This window comes from Haliotis rufescens, unplaced genomic scaffold (assembly GCF_023055435.1).
Source record: "Haliotis rufescens isolate VD_foot unplaced genomic scaffold, xgHalRufe1.0.p SCAF_10, whole genome shotgun sequence".
Taxonomy (NCBI): domain Eukaryota; kingdom Metazoa; phylum Mollusca; class Gastropoda; order Lepetellida; family Haliotidae; genus Haliotis; species Haliotis rufescens.
Genome location: NW_025963780.1, coordinates 24312037 through 24321253, shown reverse-complemented (window position 1 = coordinate 24321253; position 9217 = coordinate 24312037).

The following is a 9217-nucleotide window of genomic DNA, read 5'->3' as shown; positions in this document are numbered from 1 at the left end:
AAAACAAACATGTACGGTGGCCCATAAGGGACATGGAGTCTGTTTTTCCATATTTGGATATTTCACTTACTTTTATCGTTACCTTTTGCAAATTAACACAATTTGTCTTACAAATATGTGATAAATCATGTGTAAAGAAGATAATGAATCGCTTAAAAGTGAAACGAAAATGTCAAAAACTCAAATGAAAATGTCAAAAACAAAAGCGAAAATGTCAAAAACTTAAATGAAAATGCAGAAAACTATTTCCACCGCGGTGATAATATTTACACCGCGGTGGAAATAGTTTTCTGTGGTTTCATTTTAGTTTTTGACATTTTCGCTTCACATTTCAGCGACTCAATATGTACTTTCAAGTACATTTTCCATGTTTTCGGTTGTTTTTATACATGATTTATCACATATTTGTATGACAAATTGTGTTAATTTGCAAAAGGTTACGATAAAGGTAAGTGAAACATCAAAATATTGAAAAACAGACTCCATGTCCCTTATGGGCCACCGTACATGTTGGCTATCTTAGCCTGTCAGAGTAAACACACAAGCCTAAGTCCCGTTCAAGATTATTTAACTTATATAGCGACGTGCATGCACGTGTGTGTGGGTATGGACGCCTGCACTAGTCAAAACTAATGCCGAGTTTATAGTGCTAGCCAATTGAGATACCATGCAAAAGTTTAACATGAATACCCCATTTAGACACAGTTCACTGACTCGAAGGCGACCAGTCCTTGTTTTAGCCCCTTAGTGCCGAGCGCCAGGCAGGGTAGCAACAAGTACCATATTTTGACGTCTTTTAGTATGGCGCGGCCGGGGATCGAACCCCCGACCTTCCGCTCTCGGAGCGGACGCTCTTCTGCTAGACCAAGGAGGCTGTCCTCTTGAAAATAGCAGCCGTGTAACAAGGGACATTATATTTTCAAATTTGTCACAATATAAGTAACTGTTTAAATGAAAGTTTCCGCAAAGAACTGAGTTCACTTGCCCTGTCCTCGCTCGCAATGTGTCTGTCGTCTCGTCGTGGTTGAGCTGTAGGAGTCATCCGATGACTGCTGTTTGATAACAGGGTTCAAAGTAGAGACTCATCTCTGAACCAGGTATCGGCTGTCACGAGGTACACACAACATACCACATTACGTTACCACATTACCGCCATTATCGCTTCTGGACATCTCCAGGATTAGTATGGTATTACGTAACTCGAGCTTTGCTCTCTGAACCCATGTCGACAATATTATGTAGTTAAATTTACAAGGTACATGTTGCAAATATGGTATTTCAAAATATCGATGTTTGTGAGGTCAGTGATGTTTGTGATATTTGTGATGTTTATGATGTTTGTGATGATAGTGATGTAAGTGATGTTTGTGATGTGGGTGATGCTTGTGAGGTTAGTGATTTTTTGTGATGTTAGTGATGTTTGTGATGTTAGTGATGTTTATGATGTTAGTCATGTTTATGATTTAAGCGATGTTTGTGATGTCAGTGATGTTTGTGATGTTTGTGAGGTTAGTGATGTTTGTGAGGTGAGTGATGTTAGGAATGTTAGTGATGCTTCTGAGGTTAGTAATGTGTGTGAAGCTTGTGATGTTAGGAATGTTAGTGATGTTAGTGATGCAAGTGATGTTTGTGATGTTTATGATGTGAGTGATGTTTGTGATGCTTGTGAGGTTAAGGATGTTTGTGAGGTGACAGAGGTTAGTGTTGTTTGTGATGTTAGTGATGTTTGTGACGTTTGCGATGTTTGTGATGTTTGTGATGTGTATGATGTTTGTGATGTTAGTGATGTTTGTGATGTTAGTGATGTTTGTGAGGTAAGTGCTGTTTATGATGTAAGCGATGTTTGTGAGGTAAGTGATGTTTATGACGTTTGTGAGGATAGTAATGTTATTGATGTTTGAGATGTTTGTGATGCTTGTGATGTTTGTGACGTTAGTGATGTTTGTGAGGTGAGTGATGTTAGGAATGTTAGTGATGTTAGGAATGTTAGTGATGTTTGTGACGTTTGTGATGTTTGTGATGTGTATGATGTACGTGATGCTTGTGACGTTAGTGATGTTTTTGATGTATGTGATGTTAGGAATGTTAGTGATGTTAGTGGTGTTCGTGATGTTTGTGATGCTTGTGATGTTTGTAAGGTGAGTGATGTTTGTGATGTAAGGAATGTTTGTGATGTTAGGAATGTGAGTGATGTTAGGAATGTTAGTGATGTTTGTGACGTCTGTGACGTTTGTGATGTTTGTGATGTTTGTGACGTGTATGATGTAAGTGATGCTTGTGAGGTTAGTGACGTTAGTGGTGTTTTTGAGGTTTGTGATGTTAGTGATGTTAGTGATGTTTGTGATGCTTGTGATGCTTGTGATGTTAGGAATGTTTATGATGTTAGTGCTGTTTCTGATGTTAGTGATGTTTGTGACGTTTGTGATGTTTGTAATGTGTATGATGTAAGTGATGCTTGTGAGGTTAGTGAGGTTAGTGAGGTTAGTGGTGTTTTTGAGGTTTGTGATGTTAGTGATGTTAGTGATGTTTGTGATGTTTGTGACGTTTGTGATGTGTGTGAGGTGAGTGATGTTAGGAATGTTAGTGATGTTAGTGATGTTTGTGATGCTTGTGATGTTTGTGATGTTAGGAATGTTTATGATGTTAGTGCTGTTTCTGATGTTAGTGATGTTTGTGATGTGTGTGAGGTTTGTGATGTTAGTGATGTTAGTGATGTTAGTGATGTTTGTGATGCTTGTGATGTTTGTGATGTTAGGAATGTTTATGATGTTAGTGCTGTTTCTGATGTTAGTGATGTTTGTGACGTTTGTGATGTTTGTAATGTGTATGATGTAAGTGATGCTTGTGAGGTTAGTGAGGTTAGTGGTGTTTTTGAGGTTTGTGATGTTAGTGATGTTAGTGATGTTAGTGATGTTTGTGACGTTTGTGATGTGTGTGAGGTGAGTGATGTTAGGAATGTTAGTGATGTTAGGAATGTTAGTGATGTTAGGAATGTTAGTGATGTTTGTGACGTTTGTGATGTTTTATGTTTGTGATGTGTATGATGTACGTGATGCTTGTGAGGTCAGTGATGTTTTTGATGTATGTGATGTTAGGAATGTTAGTGATGTTAGGAATGTTAGTGATGTTTGTGACGTTTGTGATGTTTTATGTTTGTGATGTGTATGATGTACGTGATGCTTGTGAGGTCAGTGATGTTTTTGATGTATGTGATGTTAGGAATGTTAGTGATGTTAGTGATGTTAGTGATGTTTATGATGTTTATGATGTAAGTGGTGTTTATGATGCTTGTGAGGTTAAGGATTTTTGTGAGATGAGTGCTGTTTGTGACGTTTGTGATGTTTGTGACGTTTATGATGTTAGTGATGTGTATGATGTTAGTGACGTTTATGATGTTAGTGATGTGTATGATGTTTGTTATGTTTATTATGTTTGTGATGTTTGTGATGTTGTGAGGTTAGTGATGTATATGACGTTTGCCATTTTGGGGATGTTACAAAATTATCAGTCCCTTTGGTAACTAATCTGTATGTCCCAATAGCTTTGAACATTATCAATTAACCGTAAACGAGAAATAAACAACAATGACATGGACATTCGAGTTGAAGCTAATTGTAATAATACCAGTTGGAACTTGACGTTTTCATTCGATGTCATTTAATGAAACAAAAGACGGTACGATTTTTCAGAAATTCTACAGCCCCTTAACTGTTTTTACATACGTATTGAAATTGTATCGTCAGTCGCCTGCCATTTCTCAAAGACAGAAAAGTAGGTTATCTTGTGATCAGCGCGAATCTACTGTTCCATCTACGAGGCATGACTCCAGAACACCCACAAACACACAAACAATGTCTGGTGTGTTCTCAATCGTTAGATCTAGTCCTAATCCATTGTTAAGGGGGAGTTCATCCTTTATCAGGTAGGTGATAACGGTATCTTGAATTTGACACCAATATCCAACTAATCCTGCCGGGACACGATTTTGCGCTAGATCGATAGATTTGCCGTTCATTTAAGTAACAAAATAAATGTTTAAAATGTTCAAATTGTTAATGTCTTTAGTATTATTTATGTTGTACCTGTGTGAAAGATGTCACTCTCTCAAGATGAAGCCTTGTTCACCCGGACGGTACTGGTAAAATATCGACTGGAAAATAAAGTTGACTGAATAACGCTTGTTTTAATTACCACCACCACCCAACCCTACACACCCCTACAACACACACACACACACACACACACACACACACACACACACACACACACACACACACACACACACACACACACACACACACACACACACACACACACACACACCACCACCACCACACACATACTATATAGTACGTGCCCCAAATCGTATGGTATCAGGGGTTTCCAGAATAACGAGGCTCACCTGTACTGTAAACATATATGCATGTTTATATTGTGTTTCATTGTATGACTGGCTGGCTGTTATCTCCAAGGTCATGGCCGTCTGACTCGTTGTTCGTGGTGATCAAGGCGGCAAACTGTGTCCTTTCCTGTCCGTAATATTAACATATGACCTTAACGTCTGTATGAGTGAGTGAGTGTGTTTTGTTTTACGCCGCCTTTAGCAATATTCAAGCAACATCACGGCGGGGGACACAACTAATTGGCTTCTCACATTGTACCCATGTCGGGAATCGAAACCAGGTCTTCGGCTTGACGAGCGAACGATTTAACTACTAGGCTACCCCCAACGTCCCTTAACGTCTGTATGCTGTGCACATGCGTTACAATTGCACCGCTAACTTTGTCCATGGCAGAATAGGTCCCCCATAACCCATGCTTGCTTCCCATGGGGATTCCAGGACAGAAAATGTCCTAATATCCCATGTTTGTTTCTTCATGTAAAGTCCGTGGCTGGATAGGTCTTCAGTGACGGGTGTTTGTCTCTACGTGGGGATTCCAGAGCAGAATAGGTCCCCACTGCCCTATGCTTGTTTGTCTCCCCATAGTAATCCAAAACAGAACAGGTCCCCACTGCCCCATGCTTGTCTCCCCGTGGTAATTCCAAAGCAGAATAGGTCCCGACTGCCCCATGCTTGTCTCTCCCTGCCCCATCCTTGTCTCCCCATGGTAATTCAAAAGCAGAATAGGTCCCGACTAAACTATGTTTGTCTCCCCATGGTAATTCAAAAGCAGAACAGGTCCCCACTGCCCCATGCTTGTCTCCCCATGGTAATCCAAAGCAGAATAGGTCCCGACTAAACTATGCTTGTCTCCCCATGGTAATCCAAAGCAGAATAGGTCCCGACTAAACTATGCTTGTCTCCCCATGGTAATTCAAAGCAGAACAGGTCCCTACTGCCCAATGCTTGTCTCCCTGTTGGAATTACATGTAGGTCCCTAGTACACATGATTGTCTTCCGTTGGGGATTCGAGAGCAAAACAGGTCCCCATTACCCAATGCTTGTCTCCCCATTGTTATTCAAAAGCAGAATAGGTCCCCACTGCCGCAAGCTTGTCTCCCCATGGGAATTCCATAGCAGAATAGGTCCCCACTGCCCCATGCTTGTCTCCTCGCGGTAGTTCAAAAGCAGAATAGGTCCCAACGCCTCATGCTTGGCTCCTCGTGGTAATCCAAAGCAGAATAGGTCCCCACTGCCCCATGCTTGTCTCCCCATTGTAATTCAAAAGCAGAATAGGTCCCAACGCCTCATGCTTGTCTCCCCATGGGAATTTCTTTGCAGAATAAGTCCCAGTAACCTATACGTGTCTGCTTGTTGGAATTCAGTGGCAGAACAGTTCACAGTACCTATTTCTTGCCTCACCCGTGGTGATTCCTGTACAGAGGAGATCCCCAGCTCCCCCATGCTTGTCTCCCCATGGGTATTCCTGGACAGAATAGTTTCCCATTGTCCCATGACTGTCGTGTAAAGACCTACAAGTATTTGGATCACGTGGTTTCACTGACTGGTGGGATCGCCGATTATGTCACTAACCCCTCTGCTCCAGACTCGATTATTGTGTGTGTTGACGTGACATAAAAATAATGTTGCTGAACTTTAATGGCTCACTAGTAAGTGAGTATGGTTTTATGCCGGTGTTGGTACTATTCCAGCCATATCATGATGGGAGACATATGTTAGTTTGAATAAGGAAAAGGAATAGGTAACAAACAAAGAAAACAATCGCTAACTTTAAGTTTGAATATGGAATAGGGGAAACTGACGTCTTGTTTTAATAAGAGTGAGTATGATTTTACGCCGCTGTTTGCAATATTCCGGCAATATCAGGGTTTAGGGACACCAGAAATGAGCTTCACTCGAACTCATGCCGGAAATCGAACTCGGGCCTTCAGCATCACGAGTGAATGCTTTAACTACTTGGCTACCCAGCCACCCCAGCTTTGAAAAAGAAGGAACATGTGTTATCGATATAAGGTCAGTCCAAGTGCGAGTGCGCACATTAAACAACACGAGATTCTACATCCGGGTCGGACTATCAGGTCGGCTGTACCGGAAGTAATTTAAGAGTCTCTGCGCAGTCAGATAACACCTAAAGGCGTACACGTACACTGTACAGTTCCGGTAATACTGTACACCTTATATGAAGCAGAAAGCAGGGGACGTCAAATGTGTACCATGGTATTCCGTACAAATCTTTGAGTACAGACTAATTTGTCCCCGGTGCCTTAAACAACGCTCTGCTGTCTGCGGCGGGCGTGGATGCGAACACCGTCATCAATGTACGCGTGAAGACGAAATGTTCTTATAAGTTCAACAACACGAAGGTGAAGGACGGAAGCAACTTCACAGTCACTCTTGGCAAAGGGGATGTATTTCAACTCAGTAGAGAATACGTAGATTACTTTGGTGATGAGCAGTGCGACTTAGCCGGATCGCATCTAACAGGAAACAAACCTTTCGCTATGTTTGCCGGAGCGTCGTGTTTGTTTCTGGCCAACGCGACAACCGCAAATGGGTGCGAACCAAGGGATCATCCAAGTTCCGCCTCCTACTCTGTAGGGCAAGGATTTCCTCGTGTCGGACATGGCGGGACAGACAAATGGGTACAGACTGCGAATCGTGGCCAGTGAGGATAATACCAAGATACGTATCCATGAATATGACTACGGATCTTTTGCGACATCCCGCGATATCAATTTCTGGTTGAACAGCGGCCAGGTCCACACGGCGTCTTACAAGAGGATTCTGTAAATTCCCATGACGGTGATCGTAACGCCTATCGATCGATACCCAACAATTGACTTCAACACGTCTCATTACATATTTGACACCATGGAGGCTAACGGTAATGGCTCCGAAGAAATGTACGTCAGCCTCATCGTCAGCCCCAATTCAACAACACCGACAGCGTGAGGCTGAGACGGAAAGCCTGTCGAGGTGTCCTGGTCTGACGTGCCGCTGGTGGGGTTCTCTGTGGGTCATCTGAACATATCCTGTGGGTCCCACCTACTCAACAGCAAGACCCCTCAACACCCCAGGGGCAGTGCAGGTGTACGGTATGTCCAGACGACTGGGCGAAGCCTCGGGTATTCGGACATCTCTTCTTGTTCCGACCATTGCGACAATCTGTCTTCAGGTGAGGTGCTGGTATATATACTTCACGGCTATTGTTTCCGATAAAGTGAGGTGAGGTGAAATGGGGTTAAACGTCACGTCCAAGATTATTGCACTTATATAGCGACGTGCATGTACGTGTGTGTGAGTTTCTGTGGCTGCTTATACTAGTCCGGGCGTCGACTGATGCCGATTTATAGTGCTAGCACACTGAGATACCATGCTGCAGTTTAACATGAATACCCCACTCAGACACAGTATACTGACTCCGAGCCGACGAGTCCTTGTTTTAGCCCCTTAATGCCGAGCGTTAGACAGGGTAACAACAAGTACAACGTCTTTTGGTATGACGCGGCCGGGGATCGAACCCCTGACCTTCCGCTCACCGGGCGGACGCTCTACCACTAGACCACGGAGGCGGTCTCCGATAATGTGAGTCAGTAAGTTGGGTTAAACGCCGCTTTGAAAAGGTTTTCAGTCATATCTAGGTGTGACACCTTGAAGTGGGAGGAAGGCTGCAAAGGATGAAGGCCTCATACGTTTAACACTTTGGTGAAACCCTGGAGCATGGGTATGGTGCTGTCAAACCTAGAAATATATTCAGGAGTTTACGGGATTCGAACCCACGTTCAGTGAACAGCAGCGCCTCCGGCGTGCCCATGGTAAGGTGTTCGTTACTCCCATACTTTATCACAGACAGCCGTAGCACCATGGTCGCTTTGTTGAGCGGAGACCAGGCGTCAGTTTAACCGCTTTTAACAGTATTCCAGTTATGTCACGGCGTGTCAGCTTAATGTGGGAGGAAAGCCCAAGGTGATGCAGGTCTCAGACGTTTTCCACTTCGGTGAAACCCACGAGCACGGGTATGGTGCTGACAAACCTAGGAACATAATCGGGGCGAACCGGGATTCGAACTCACATTCATAGGTTTCTGGCGTGCCCAAGGGACGCAACTCTGCACAGCCAATCGCGGCGCCTTAGACGACTGGGCCACCCGTGCCCCCGGGCGTCTATGACCCGAGACACTTCGGGCTTCTCTCTCTCATTAAGCTGACATTCTATGATACATTCTGAAACAGTTCAAAGCGTTGTAACAAACAAGGAAAAAGACCATTTCAAGAATCATAAGAAATCTCTGCTAAAAGCAGAGTCCATTGTAGGATTCCGAGTATTTCATAAGCATAGTGATGTTTATGAATCACTATCAGATAGTGACTATACCGGGTGTTCAGGAAAAATAGGGTGTGGTCGGGTAACCTAGTAGTAAAAGCGTTCGCTCGTCGTGCCTAAGTTCGAATCCCGACATGGGTACAATGTGTGAAGCCCATTTCTGGTGTCCCCCGCCGTGATACTGCTGGAATATTGTTAAAAGCGGCGTAAAACCAAACTCACTCACTCACTCAGGAAAAAGAGAGCGTATCCTGCCTTACCGGTGGCAACCGTCACAAACACAAGTAAAGGCAAGTCAATTAAACACTTGAGATTCGATTACAGACCGCCGTCATATAGCTGGAATATTGCTGAGTGGGCCGTTAAAAAACAAACAAACAATTAAAATAATAAGTTGAAGTTGAGACCAGAGTCTGAAATTTTTGTATTCTTCTTTTCCAGTATTAAAAAAGACTCAGAACAGTGTTTCATTTCAGTCGATGCCAAGTCTT